The sequence below is a fragment of the Mobula hypostoma genome, chromosome 15 (genome assembly GCF_963921235.1).
Source record: "Mobula hypostoma chromosome 15, sMobHyp1.1, whole genome shotgun sequence".
In the NCBI taxonomy this organism is placed as follows: Eukaryota; Metazoa; Chordata; class Chondrichthyes; order Myliobatiformes; family Myliobatidae; genus Mobula; species Mobula hypostoma.
The window spans coordinates 45,397,778-45,412,469 of record NC_086111.1 but is presented as its reverse complement, the minus strand read 5'-3'; positions in this window follow the sequence as shown (position 1 = coordinate 45,412,469).

The window sequence follows — 14,692 nt, the reverse complement described above, 5'->3', positions numbered from 1 at the left end:
GGTGTAACTTAATGTGGATAAATGTGAAGTTATCCACTTTGGTGGCAAGAACAGGAAAATAGATTATTATCTGAATGGTGGCCGATTAGGAAAAGGGGACGTGCAACGAGACCTGGGTGTTATTGAAAGTGGGCATGCAGGTACAGCAGGTGGTGAAAAAGGTGAATGGTATGCTGGCATTCATAGCAAGAGGATTCGAGTACAGGAGCAGGGAGGTACTGCTGCAGTTGTACAAGGCCTTGGTGAGACCACACCTGGAGAATTGTGTGCAGTTTTGGTCCCCTAATCTGCGGAAAGACATTCTTGTCATAGAGGGAGTACAAAGAAGGTTCACCAGATTGATTCCTGGGATGGCAGGACTTTCATATGATGAAAGACTGGATTGACTAGGCTTATACTCGCTGGAATTTAGAAGATTGAGGGGGGATCTGATTGAAACGTATAAAATCCTAAAGGGATTGGACAGGCTAGATGCAGAAAGATTGTTCCTGATGTTGGGGAAGTCCAGAACGAGGGGTCACAGTTTGAGGATAGAGGGGAATCCTTTTAGGACCGAGATTAGGAAAAACTTCTTCACACAGAGAGTGGTGAATCTGTGGAATTCTCTGCCACAGGAAACAGTTGAGGCCAGTTCATTGGTTATATTTAAGAGGGAGTTAGATATGGCCCTTGTGGCTAAAGGGATCAGAGGGTATGGAGAGAAGGCAGGTACAGGGTTCTGAGTTGGATGATCAGCCATGATCATACTGAACGGCGGTGCAGGCTCGAAGGGCTGAATGGCCTACTCCTGCACCTATTTTCTATGTTTCTATGCTGTGTTTCATCTGCTTCCACCACCAGCCCTGGCAGTGCATTCCAGGCACCCACCACTCTTGAGTGTGAAAAAACTTGCCCTGCACATCTCCTAAGAGCTTTCTCCCTCTCACATTAATTCCATTCCCTCTAGTTTCAGGTATTTTGGGTAAAGGATACTGGCTGTCTAATCCTCGTATAATTTTATAATCTTTTGTCAGCCTCTGACGCTCCAGAGGAAACAACACAAGTTTGTCTAAGTTCTCCTTACAGTATGTGCTGTCTAATCCAGGCAGCAGCCTGGTATATCTCTTTTGGATCTTTTCCAAAGCCTCTGCTGAGGATAGCCTCTCTGTTTTTTGAGGTCAGCCATGGATGTTGTGTCCTACCTGTCTACATGACATACAAGCCAGTACGTAAGCCAGGGTGGTATGATGTGGGAAGCAGTGGGCTCCCCCTTTCCAGGCTGATGATTAATCCAAAGGGACAGCAGACCCGGTTCAATATGGCACCAGCAGCTTGCCAGTCAGTGTTAAACTCAACACAGGACTGTCTTAGGGATGCTAGCTCTGGATTTTCCCTCAGGGTTTACTTCCGAGGCCTTCCTCATGAGTGGGTCTAACCGCAAGGCAGCAGGGGGTTTGAGATCAGAGTTTTTCTTCTCCGAGATGAGCTTCCAAGCATGGCTGACGAGCCTCATCTGTCCAAAGCGACTGGTTTTAAGACACCAGTAACCTGCCTTTGCCCCTTCTCCTGTCAGTAGAAGTGGTTCTGCCAGGCTTAGTAGCTAAGCCACACGTGAAGGCCAGGAGCTGGACTTGCTGTCAGAGGCTATTTGAGGCGCACACCATTGGGAGCACTTAATAGCCAGTTGGAGCTTATCCCTACTACCTCCTCCGACCATGATACCCTTAAGTACATCGAGATAGTACAAAAGGAAGAATAACAGAGAGCAGAATATGGTGTTACAGTTACAGAGAAAGTGTAAACATGCAGGCAGATAAGGTTCAAGTTCAAAGGCTGTGATGAGATAGGTTGAGAGATTAAGTGTTCATCCTTAGCATACAAGTGGTCCATTCAAGTGTATTATATCAGCGGGATAGAAGTTACATTTGAATCTGGTAGTACATGTCCCCTTATACCTTCTGCCCAATGGAGCTGGGGGTGGTGGAATAAGAGAGAATTATCAGGTGGGAGGGCTCTTTTATTCTGCTGGTTGTTTTCCCGAGGCAACAGGAAGTATATACAGGGTTAGTGGAAGGGAGGGTGGTTTCTATGGAAACGTCCTGTGGAAGACGTCCTGCCTCGTCCCTGTGCCGAAGACGCCGCGCCCCAGCGGCCTGAATGACTACAGACAGGTGGCATTGACCTCCCACATCATGAAGACCCGGGAGAGACTTGTTCCGGAGCTGCTCCGGCCTATGGTCAGGCCACCCTTAGATCCCCTCCAGTTCGCCTACCAGCCCCGACTAGGAGTTGAGGATGCCATCGTCAACCTGCTGAACCGTGTCTACGCCCACCTGGACAAGCCAGCGAGCACTGTGAGGGTCATGTTTTTTGACTTCTCCAGTGCGTTCAACACCATCCGCCCTGCTCTGCTGGGGGAGAAGCTGACAGCGATGCAGGTGGCTGCTTTCCTGGTGTCATGGATTCTTGATTACCTGACTGGCATGCCACAGTATGTGTGCTTGCAACACTGTGTGTCCGACAGAGTGATCAGCAGCACTGGGGCTCCACAGGGGACTGTCTTGTCTCCCTTTCTCTTCACCATTTACACCTCGGACTTCAACTACTGCACAGAGTCTTGTCATCTTCAGAAGTTTTCTGATGACTCTGACATAGTTGGATGCATCAGCAAGGGAGATGAGGTTGCGTACAGGGCTACGGTAGGAAACTTTGTCACATGGTGTGAGCAGAATTATCTGCAGCTTAATGTGAAAAAGACTAAGGAGTTGGTGGTAGACCTGAGGAGAGCTAAGGTACCGGCCACCCCTGTTTCCATCCGGGGGTCAGTGTGGACATGGTGGAGGATTACAAATACCTGGGGATACGAATTGACAATAAACTGGACTGGTCAAAGAACACTGCGGCTGCCTACAGGAAGGGTCAGAGCCATCTCTATTTCCTGAGGAGACTGAGGTCCTTTAACATCTGTCGGACGATGCTGAGGATGTTCTACAACTCTGTGGTGGCCAGTGCTATCATGTTTGCTGTTGTGTGCTGGGGCAGCAGGCTGAGGGTAGCAGACACCAACAGAATCAACAAACTCATTCGTAAAGCCAGTGATGTTGTGGGGATGGAACTGGACTCTCTGATGGTGGTGTCTGAAAAGAGGATGCTGTCCAAGTTGCGTGCCATCTTGGTCAATGTCTCCCATCCACTACATAATGTACTGGTTGGGCACAGGAGTACATTCAGCCAGAGACTCATTCCACCGAGATGCAGCACAGAGCGTCATAGGAAGCCATTCCTGCCTGTGGCCATCAAACTTTACAACTCCTCCCTTGGAGGGTCAGACACCCTGAGCCAATAGGCTGGTCCTGGACTTATTTCATAATTTACTGGCATAATTTACATATTACTATTTAACTATTTATGGTTTTATTACTATTTATTATTTATGGAGCAACTGTAACGAAAATCCAGTTTCCCCCGGGATCAATAAAGTATGACTATGACTATGACTAAACTGGGCTGTGTTCCCAATTCTGTGCAATTTCTTGTGGTCTTGGGCAGAGCAGTTGCCATACAAAGTGTTGATGCATTCAGATAGGATATTTTTAGTGGTGCATCTGTCAGAATTGTTGAGGGTCACTGTGGGTATGAGAAATCTCCATAGCCTTCTGAAGGATCAGAGGCATTGCTGTTCTTTCTTGGCCAGAGCATCAGCATGGCTAGACTAGGTCAAGGTGTTGGTGATATTTACAAGTGGAACTTGAAACTCTCAGCCTTCTGCACCTCAAGACTGTTGGTACAGTATGTAGTCCTCTTGCTTCCTGAAGTCAATGACCAACTTTTAAGGCATTCTTAATATTTGGCATTTTTATGACCAGAATGAATTACTAAAATAAATAAGAAGTCAAAGTTTACACCCCTCCCGCAGTGCTCCATGCTGGCCATTCCCAAGGTTCTTTGCTCCTGCCAGATTTACAAACTTGCTCTCCACTCCATATTGACAAATACAGCACTGTGCAAAAGGCTTAGGCCTCCTAGCTATAGGAGTTTTACACAGTACTGAACATCAGTAATAATAAACCTGGTTCTGATTCTGGTCTGCTACAAGTCCATTAAAGTTCCCGTTGTGTTTTGTTAGCTGTAAATTCTGGCTTGGCTACAACAACATCTCCTCCACAATCTCCATCAGCACAGATGCACCACAAAGCTGTGTGCTTAGCCCCCTGCTCTACCCGCTCTATACTTATGGCTGTGAGGCTACGCACAACTCCAATGCCATATTTAAGTTTGCTGATGACATTACTGTTGTTGGCCGAATCGTTGGGGGAATCAGAGATGGCGAGGGTTAGCAACTTTAAATTCTTTGGTGTTATTATTTGGGAGGTCCTGTCCTGGGCCCGGTATGTAAGTGCAATTACAAAGCACCTCTGCTTCCTTAGAGGTTTGCGAAAATTCGGCATGACATCTAAAACTTTGACATCTTTATTATTTCTGTTTTTGCACCATTTTCAATTTAACCACTTAATATATGTGTGTGTGTGTGTGTGTGTGTGTGTGTACATATAATATATACTCACTGTAATTGATTGATTTTTCCTTATGTTTATCATGTATTGCATTTTACTGCTGCTGCTAAGTAAACAAATTGCATAACAAATGCCAGTGATATTAAACCTGATTCTGATGTCTGATTTCTAATTTATGAACTTCTGTAGCTGTGTGGTGCAGGGTAAATTGACTAGCTGCATTACTGCCTAGTATAGAACCACCAATGTCCTAGAATAAAAAATCTTACAGAAGCTAGTGGATACAGTGCAGTCCAGCATGAGTAAAGCCCTCCCTACCATTGAGCACATCTACATGGATTGTTGTCACAGAAAAGCAGCATCCATCATCGGAGACCCCCTCCACACAGGTCATGTTTTCTCCTCGCACCAGGATCCACAGCACCTGGTTCAGGAACATTTACTACCCCTCAACTATCAGGCTCCTGAACCAGACCAGTCAGCTTCACTTGCCCCGTCATTGAATTGTTCCCACAATCTATGAACTCACCTTTATGGACTCTTCATCTCATGTTTTTGATATTTATTGCTTATTAATTTATTATTAATATTTATGTTTTTACTCTGTTGTATTTGCACAGTTTGTTGTTTTATTCACACAGGTCGACCGCCCTGCTGGGTGCTGCCTTTCACTGATTCTTTTATGGTTATTGGATTTACTGAGTAGTCCTGCAAGAAAACAAATCTCAGGGTTTGTATATGGTGACGTGTAGTTTTATAATAAATTTACTTTGACTTGAATTTGATCTCTGCCTTCTTGTTGTTCAGAACAGTGCTGGTGAGGGAGAAGCAAAGTTGGTTAACATCTACACACAGAATAAGAGCAGCATGAAACTTGTACTGTGTAACACCACAAAGAGGTGGTCACACAAGGTGTACTCTCAATAAGAATGATTTGGACTACGCATTGAAATTTCAGTGGTGGTGGCAGGATATAAGGGTGGTGTTTATTTTTGTTTATTCACAGGATGTGGGTGTTGCTGGTTCACTCAATGTATAATGATCATTCCTGATTGCCCTTAAGAGGTGGTAGTGAGCTGGTTTCACAAACCACTGCAGTCCCTGTGGTCAAGGTACTGCCTGTGGGTTAGAAAATTTTAGAACTTTGACCGAGGAGTGAAGAACGAGTGCTGACAATGAGTCAGGGTGGTGTGTGACTTGGAGGTGAATTTGTGGCTGGACTTTACACAAAAAGGGATAATATGCACAAACTCACATTCTAATCTGGTACTGTAGCATGATGTAGTCTTCAAGTGTCTTACAGTTGTGATCACAAAACTTTGCAGCTCCAGCAAGACTGTGAAAGTATATTTTGCTATAACGTCACTGATAGCTATAATTTAATTTAGCTTATTTTAAGTGTTTTGTATTTTAGTTAAGAGGAAGGAAATGTGCAAAGAAAGTAGATAAAGCTTTTTGTTAAAATACCTCCTATAAAACTGTTCAGAGGGTTGCCAATTATCTCATCTAACAATACTGCTCTTCCTTTCCGTAATTAAAAATTTTCATTGAACTATTGTGTGTATGATTAAATGAAGATTCATAAACAATGATGAACATTCATAAACAATGATGAACATTCAGTTGGTTGCAATGCTCCATTTTGAATCATTCATTATATCAGTGATATAATGAAATCACTGAGCTAAATCAATCCTACACTACAACTAGCCTGATAAGTAATCTTTGGGTCATAAAAATGGTAATTGTTAATTAGCTGTGCCCTGATTTCAGTTCCATCTATAGAGGACACTATGTAAAGTTACAGTTTGCAGTAGGTACTGAAACTATTATTGGAACTTGTTTTAAAAATTGATGCCTGCACAACAACAAATCAAAACCTGGGAAGAAGTATTATTAGAGAATCATAGACTTATAAGTAGATAATGAGGCTACTTTAACCTATCCAAAAAACTGCATGAAATATATCTTGCTTAAGTCCCAGGTTCCTATAATTTCACCAATTCTCCTTTGATTTTTTTTACTTAAAATGTTTATCCAATACCCTTAGCATTTGTAATTCTAATAGTCACTTTTGATAATTCATTCCATATTCTTTTGCACCTAGAAACTTGACTAACTTCTTTGTAAGTTTTTCATTTTAGTTATAGATCTCCAATGAGCTTTTGATAGTTGAAGCTGAATATTTCCTTAGCTTTGGCAATAAGCATAAAAGGTACGTGCACTATAAAGTGACACTATAAAAATCCTAAATTTAGGGACTCTGGGAACTTTGATGCTGGATTAGCAGATTTTATGGTCTATTGGATGTTACTCCTTTGTAATACACTAACATTATTTTTTCACTTTGAATTTTACTTCACTTTGTTTCACATGTTACACAATTGTGTAATAAGCTTCGTAGAGAGCATTGTGAAGTTAAAAGGAGCATGGGAAACAGTATGTGGTAATTTTCAAGGGAGTTCTGGGAGTGGAGTTCCAGTGAGTTTAAAGTGTGCACAGGAAACAGGGCCCTGGCAAGTTTAAAGGGCATGCAAGAAACATGGCCCCAGTAGGTCTTTAAGAGAGTGCAAAAACAAAAGCCTGAGTCAGTTTTAAGGCAGTATGGGAAACAGAACCTGCTGAACATCAGGTTTCCTGAACAATTTGATTTTGGATTATCAGAAAATTACTCTGGATATTTTTATTCAGCAAAACATTCCCTCACAGGTATGAATGTTTAAAATGATTTTTTTTCATTCAAGCCTTCCCCTTGGCAACATAATGTCTTACCAAAATTACAAAAATATGAACATAATTAGCATACTCTGAAGTAAGGTAAAATGGGATGGATTATAACCTTCCTCCTGCGCATTAAGAAATATTTGCATTTACATGGCTCCTTTCATGACTGTAGGATATCCACACTACATTACAGTCAATAAGTACTTTTAAATAGTAGTCATTGTGACAAAGAAAAAAGAGCAACTAATTTCATACCTCAAAATCTCACAACAACAATTTTTAAAATTTGGTTGAGGAATAATTATTGGCTGGGGCTACTAATTCTGTTTACTTTTTAAAAGAAATTTTATTGAATCTACAACATCTATCTCAGAGGTCAGACAGGACCTCAGTTTAATATCTTATGCAAAAGACAGCACTTATGCCAGAACAGTGCTGTCTCAGTTCTGCACTGGGAGTGTTAACCTAATTTTTCTGTTCTTAAACTTCCGAGATGGGAATTGAACCTCCAACCTTCTGAATCCCAGTGCCACAGCTGATTCCTGTTGTCTAATAGTGCACAACATGTGTAAAAATGTTAACACGTATCATGGCAACTGGGAAATAAACATTGAACTACGAATTAACCATGACAACAGAATTGTGAAGAAACATCAGCAGGACTGCAGGTGGAGAAATAAAAAATAACAACCAAAGCACATCTGGATACAACACAACATATAAATGAGAAAGGATCTAGTGCTTTCCCAGTGTATATGATGAATAAACTCTTCTTGGGCTTCCAGCTGGGTACAGGTATCACATTTAACCGATGTTTCAATGATAGACTCTCCCTCTTCATCAAGGATGATGCCTGGGCATGTCTAGTTCGGTGGTATATATACCCCCATGTTCCATCCCTCCTGATTGGTTAGTTCTCATCCAGTCAGATTTCTGCTGTCCCACTTTGTTTACAATCAACTTCCAGTTCTTATTTAGAGCAAGACCTTTGTCTTTGTTAAAATTCTTTCTCTCTAGTTTTATTTCAATGGCTTCCTTCACCAGACGTTCCCAAAAGCCATTGGCTCGGCACGGTAGTGTGTTGTCGAAGATGATCCCATGACCATTGCGAATGCAATGTTCTGCTACCACCAATGGGGGTATAAATACCTCCAGACTAGACATGCCCAGGCATCATCCCTGCTGAAGATGGTAGAGTTTGTCATCGAAACACGGTTAAAATCAATACCTGTACTTGGCTGGAAGCCTGAGAGGGCTTTATTCATAATATATAAATGTTTCACAGTCTTCAGGGATTGATGTTGGAGAAGGATGTTTGAATCTTCACAGGATTTGAAGATTCATGGCCATTAGTGGTGAGCAAAATGGCTTATATGCAGATGATTTTTTTCCTCCAACCCTTGTGTATGAAATATATTGGACTTTATGTTAATAATAATTCTTATTTTCATTGTGAGTAACTTGAAGTTCAAATTTAGGTAGATGCAAATAGCTAACAATCAACACTGAATTGCAGTAAAGATTTGAGTAAGTTATTGATAGATGGTGAAGAATTGTGACTGCCCAAAATGCTGTTAAATGACACTTCGTATATATAAATATATGGGGACTTGTCACTATGTTCGGATAAGTGCGGATCAAGAGGCACTGAAGGAGGTCGATAGTTCACAGACTTTAATGCGAACGGAGTTAGAGGGAAAACAAAATAATAAGCGCTAGGCCAAAGAGGGCCATTAACTAAAGCTCTCAAATGGAAAATGAAGCCAACACTGCGGCTGTGAGGAATAACTAAATATAAAACAAATACTGCTCGTCCTCAGAGTCAGTTGATGTGACAGTCCAATTTCTCAGGCAAGGCCGAATGCAAGCCGGCAGTAAAACATTGCTGTGCTTTGCTCAAGTCTCGACAAGCACTACAACGAAGAATGGAGTTAAATACCGTCACAATGGAATAATAATTAACTGACGTGCATATTCACGAGCGCAATTGCCGTATCTGTTGTGCTGCTGAATCCATGGTTGTGGCAGGAGCTATCCTATAAAGATACCACTCCTTTTATATTTCTTTGTAAATGTAGAATAGAAAGCAGGAACAACTAGTCATTAGTATTGGGAAAATAAGTACCCATCATTGTATTTTTAAAAAATCTATTTGTCCCACTACTCCCCCTCAATAATTACTTAGTTTAACTAGGATATTAAAAGGTACAAAAACTACCATTCAAGATCGAGAAAATCTAATCACTTCTTTCACTTCATTAAAAGAAATCCTTATCTGAAAGACATATAATAGAAAAAGTCATGTCAGAGTTTACTGTTTCCAACTTTGTTTCAGCTATCATCTTGGTTTCTAATTGCATTTTTACTTAATAAATATTTACAGACATGAAATACACTGTGTTTGTATAGCCTTCCATAAAACGGTTCTACAAAAGTTAGTAATTGCATGTTAGAAATGTTTTCAAGAAGTTAACATGTTGATTCACTTTTGTTGCATTTTCAACTTCTTTTGCGTATCAAAATCTGGCTTAATTTAGTAGATTTATCCATATAACATAGATTCAAATGCAATAATGTCAATTAGTCCATGTCATACCTGTAAACCATGTCTGTCAGAATATGTTTAAAAAATCCAGTATTTACCAAGTTTGAAATGATTTAGGTAGTCTGAATTCATGGAGCTCACTAAAGTTGTTATCAGTCTTGCTGTCAGGTAATAGAAATGTGGTTCCAAGTTGCATCCAAATTTTTTTTAATTGCAGAAAGCAAATATTTTTCACCTCATACAATCTGCTGAGTGGAAATCAAAACTGGAATCTATATTTCTATCAGAACAGATGTCACCAGTTTGCAAATTGAATGTTGCTAGAGAGTAAAGAAAGAGCTTGTCACAGCCCAGATGCTGTTAAATTAAAAGTTTGTACCTCACTTCTTGACCATCTTTATCCTTTACTCTCTTCACAATGCTCCGCTTCTCGTCCCACTTGCTTGCACTTCTTAACTCTCTACGATACTCTGCTTGCATGCCTGAAAATAAGCAGACCCCAGACCACCCATGAGCAATGTCTTGAGAAAATAATGTAGATTACCTCAACACCAAGTAATGTACAAATTATTGGGGCAATTAAGAGCTAACAAGACTTCGTGGTCAGGGATAATAAGAAAGCAATTAAGTACAGTGATCTGTTCTGTTCTACACGTTGAGCTGCTTTGCCAGGTGTTGATTTTGTTTTAAAATTCCAAATTGTCACTAATGGATAATAAAATGTGATACAAGGGCGTATTGTTGATTGTGAAAAATGTACATTAGTGTCTCATGTAGAATATCTAAACAAAATTGAATTGTACCAGTTGAGTGGGTGCATAAACATCAAGAATTTTCTGTGGATTAAAGTGAAATTTCAAATTCTTAACTCATTGAAAATTGCAGTATCCTTGGGACTAAATACTGCATATTGGATAGAATAAACGCTAAGAGATGAAGCAAAATAAAAGCAAGGAATTCTTAACTTCATGACAGCTCACTCAACATTAGCAGGAAGATTTCACTGATGTTATGACAGAAAAAATTGTGAGTGTTTACCTTCCATACACGTTTTCAGCAGTATACGCAGTTAATCAAAAAGCCACTGGTTGCTGTCACTCGCTGTTGCCACACAGAGTGTAAAGTTCTGCAGTCTTCCCCAAAATAACTTCAGAAATTGCTGTTTTGATTAAAACTAGCAACTAGAAGTCCTAATGTATTGCATAACAATTCGATGCATGACATGGAAGGACACTTTTTGCAAAAGGAGCATGCTGATACTGTAATTTCAACCTAGATCTTCCATGGCTACAACAGGCAGTTGTCAGAATCTGCCAGGCATGCTGATTGACATCAATAAATGTATGATACTTGCTGTGATATCACTTGTCCGAAGCTGTACTGTCTGTGTGAGGTCCATGAATTCTGAAGTGGGTCTAAACACAAATTTTGAGACCAGTTTTAGCATAAATATAAATACATGACTGCCAGGGATTCTGCAGCGTCCAACTTTCTCAGTGGAGGTTCTGCATTACATTTTCATTGTTGCTGATTGCTCTGCCCCAGCCAACTCCACAATATTCTGCCAACCTCCCAGTCCCCCTCCCTCTCTTCAATTCTCTCCCTTCTGCATCTCACCAAAAAGTTTCCCCACCACTCTGCTTGCTCTCCCTCCCCACACCTGTACCACACTCTCAACACAACCCCTCGCCTTCCAGGCAGTATTTCTCTGACTCCCTCCCCCACCCCACCATCTTTCAACTTACCTATCTACTCCCACTGCAGGCTCTTGTCACCATAATGGCAGTAAGACCAAAATACCGGTGTTCTATATAATTCCTATTCCACTACACTTGGGCTTGTAAACAGAACAGCAGTTCCTGATGTAATACTGTTTTGACACTCATTTCATGCACAGACCTACTTCAGCCCCAAATATTATGAATTTCCCTGGAAATATAAAGCTTTGTTACTTGGACTGTGACAATCAATAGCATTCTCATGCGCAATTTATGTATAACACATTCTCTGAACTTTTATTGTGGATCCTAATTTCCTCAAATAAATACTTCAAATATTTATCAAAATGTACCGCAAAGAAAGCATTGAGTGTGATTACTTACTTACTGCCCATTATGCCGCTGGTGTTTAGGACAACAATGAAGATCTACCATCCCTGGCGGTGTTCAGAGCTTCCTTCATCATGTCTGTAGCTTCCTCACAGTTTCCATGACTATCAGTCACACAAGTCCCGGGTGGAGACTCAGGAATACCGTCACACCTAGACGTAGAAGGATTCTTCATTGCTGTTTCTGCTACAATTCAGTTTTACCAGTCAGGATTGTTAGCCCAGAGCTGAACCCCCTAACCTGGAGGGCTGGTGGACCACTTCTAGTCTGGCCTCTACCCTTTGATCTTTTTGGCATGTGTGACCCTACCAGAGCCAAAGCATGAAGCCCTGATCCCAGCCAACATAGCTCTCTGGGTCACAGAGGCAAACAAGCCTCTAAACCCAATGACAAGATTGTGGTCGTCTTGGAGAATTGAGTGTGATTGTTCCACATTAAATGCGTTGGGTGATAGTACAATTGGAGGCATTGCACTTGGGTTTTCAGAAGGGGCAGACTAAATAGCTTGAAAGACAATTACATTTTGAATCTTAATACTGTGTGACGATGCAGTTACTATCCATGATATGTGATTTATGAAAAGAAGACTAAATAAATTTTAGTATTGAATAGAAGATTGTAAAAGGGAGTATTTAAATAAATAGCATGCTATTAAAATATTACAGTCTTACTGATAAAAGAAAGTAAAACAAAGATACTGCTAAAACAGCAAGGTAAATGCAGTAAATAACACTAACTGTTTAACAACTTGTATGTTATTAATGGAAGTTATAATAGTTATTTTGTAAGTTTTACATGTTATTATAAGCGATATAATGATAATACGAGGTGCAATAGAAAGAAAGTCACAGCTGCAGTTTGTGTAACTTGGGGGAACTTAAATGTTTGGTCAAATGTTTTACTGTTTGTAAATAAATGATTAATATACTTACTCACATTCAGTGTTTTCTGTCTCACTCACCAAACCCATGAACCTGCAGACCAACTTTACAATGACCATGTCAGCCCTCAGTGATGATGATGATGCAATGAAGTCAGGGAACTTCAATTTCTTGCCAAGATTAACCTTCAGTCAGATGCCATGGTGAGCACGCCTGCTGATGATCTGGGCTAAGGCCAGATGGTCTCCAGCTTTGCAAAGGTGCTTACTGTTAATGGCCGATGCCAATGCCTTCAGCACCTGATCATGGTGCCAGCAGTAGCGGCCTTCTCCTCAGGCTTTTGGGGAGCTGCTGAGGGTGTGTTCCAGGGTCCCTCTGCCAGGGTGGAGAGGACATGATGGTGTCTCATTTTTGTCCCAAGCAAAAGGTTTGCTGGAATAGGCAGGAAGTTGTACTGGATCATCTATTTCAGGATCAGATTAACAATATTCAAGAGAATTTCCACTTGAATGTAGTATATTAAGTTTAAAGTGAAGCAAATAATATGATTACCAGTGCACATAAATGTCTCAGGTACCACTGTGATAGCAATTTGCTAGGTAGACCATTTCAGAGATTAAGCCTTCCCAGAATTATCTTTAATTTACGAATTGTACCTCTGTAATTCTATTAAAATTAAGCATTCTCTTGTGACCTTATATTCATGTTCAATTACAATATATATGAAGACAAAAATGTCACAAAACAGAATTGAAAAAACAAGCTTTTTGGTGTCAAAAAGTTAAATTGAGTAAGGTAGGAAGTCAATATTGTACTGAAGGATTATAATAATTATGGATTTAATCATGCAATTTCATGTGATCTTCACCAATAATTTAGAATTTCCAAACCAGTGCAGTCTCTCAGGATAATTTAGCTCTTAATACGTGAGCCAGAGCAGTAGGAAGATGTTTATTTGTAATTTTACAGGGAACCTTAGCAATAACAACTTCCTGTTGTGTAGAAGTCCATTCTAATTGTTTATACTACAGAAACAAGCTGAAAATCATAAAAAGTTGACTTGCATTCATATTGAACCTTTTATGACCTAGAGGTATATTAATTGACAATCAATATGTTATGTTTGAAGGTACATAAATAGGGACAGGACTAGGCCATTCACTCCCTCAAGCCTGAACAAAATCTGGGCTGATTTTTTGTTTCTATGTCAATACCATTTTCCAGTTCAAAATTATCTGCCAATAATTTTACAAGTTTCAAGGAAGAATTGAGACACATCCTACTTTTTATCTCTGCTTTCAAACAAACCACACTGGTGATGTTTCACTGCATATCCTTTTAGCAAGAATATCCTCTATTTTTAGGTAAAGAGACTAAAATTATTAAGTCATCCAATTATATTGCATGAAAGTAGGCCTTTGAGTCCAACTAGTTCATGTTGTCCAAGATTCTCTATCCAAGCTAGTCCCATTGGTCAGCATTTGGCCCATAACTTTCTATCTGGCCAACTGTCTCTTAAAAGGTAATATTGTACCAGTCTCAGCCACTTCCTCTGGCAGCTGATTATTTCATAGAGATATGACATTTGTGTTTAAAAGAAAAGTTGCCCCTCAAGTTCCACTTAATCTGTCTTGTTCATTCTATGCCCTTCTAGTTCTTGATTCCCCAGCTCTGGGAAAAAGTGTGACAGCATTCAGTCTATGTTTTTATACACCTCTGTAAGTCAACTTCTCAGTGTACTATGTTGTAAAGAATAAATCCTAACCTGTACAACCCCTCCCTATAGCTCAGTCCCTCAAGTCCTGGCAGCATCCTTGTAAATCTTTTCTGCACTTTTTCCAGTTTAATAACATCCTTTCTAAAGTAAACTACGAAAACTGAACACAACACTCCAAATGCAGCCTGTGCACTCACCTTGATCTCCCAACTGTTTTACTCATA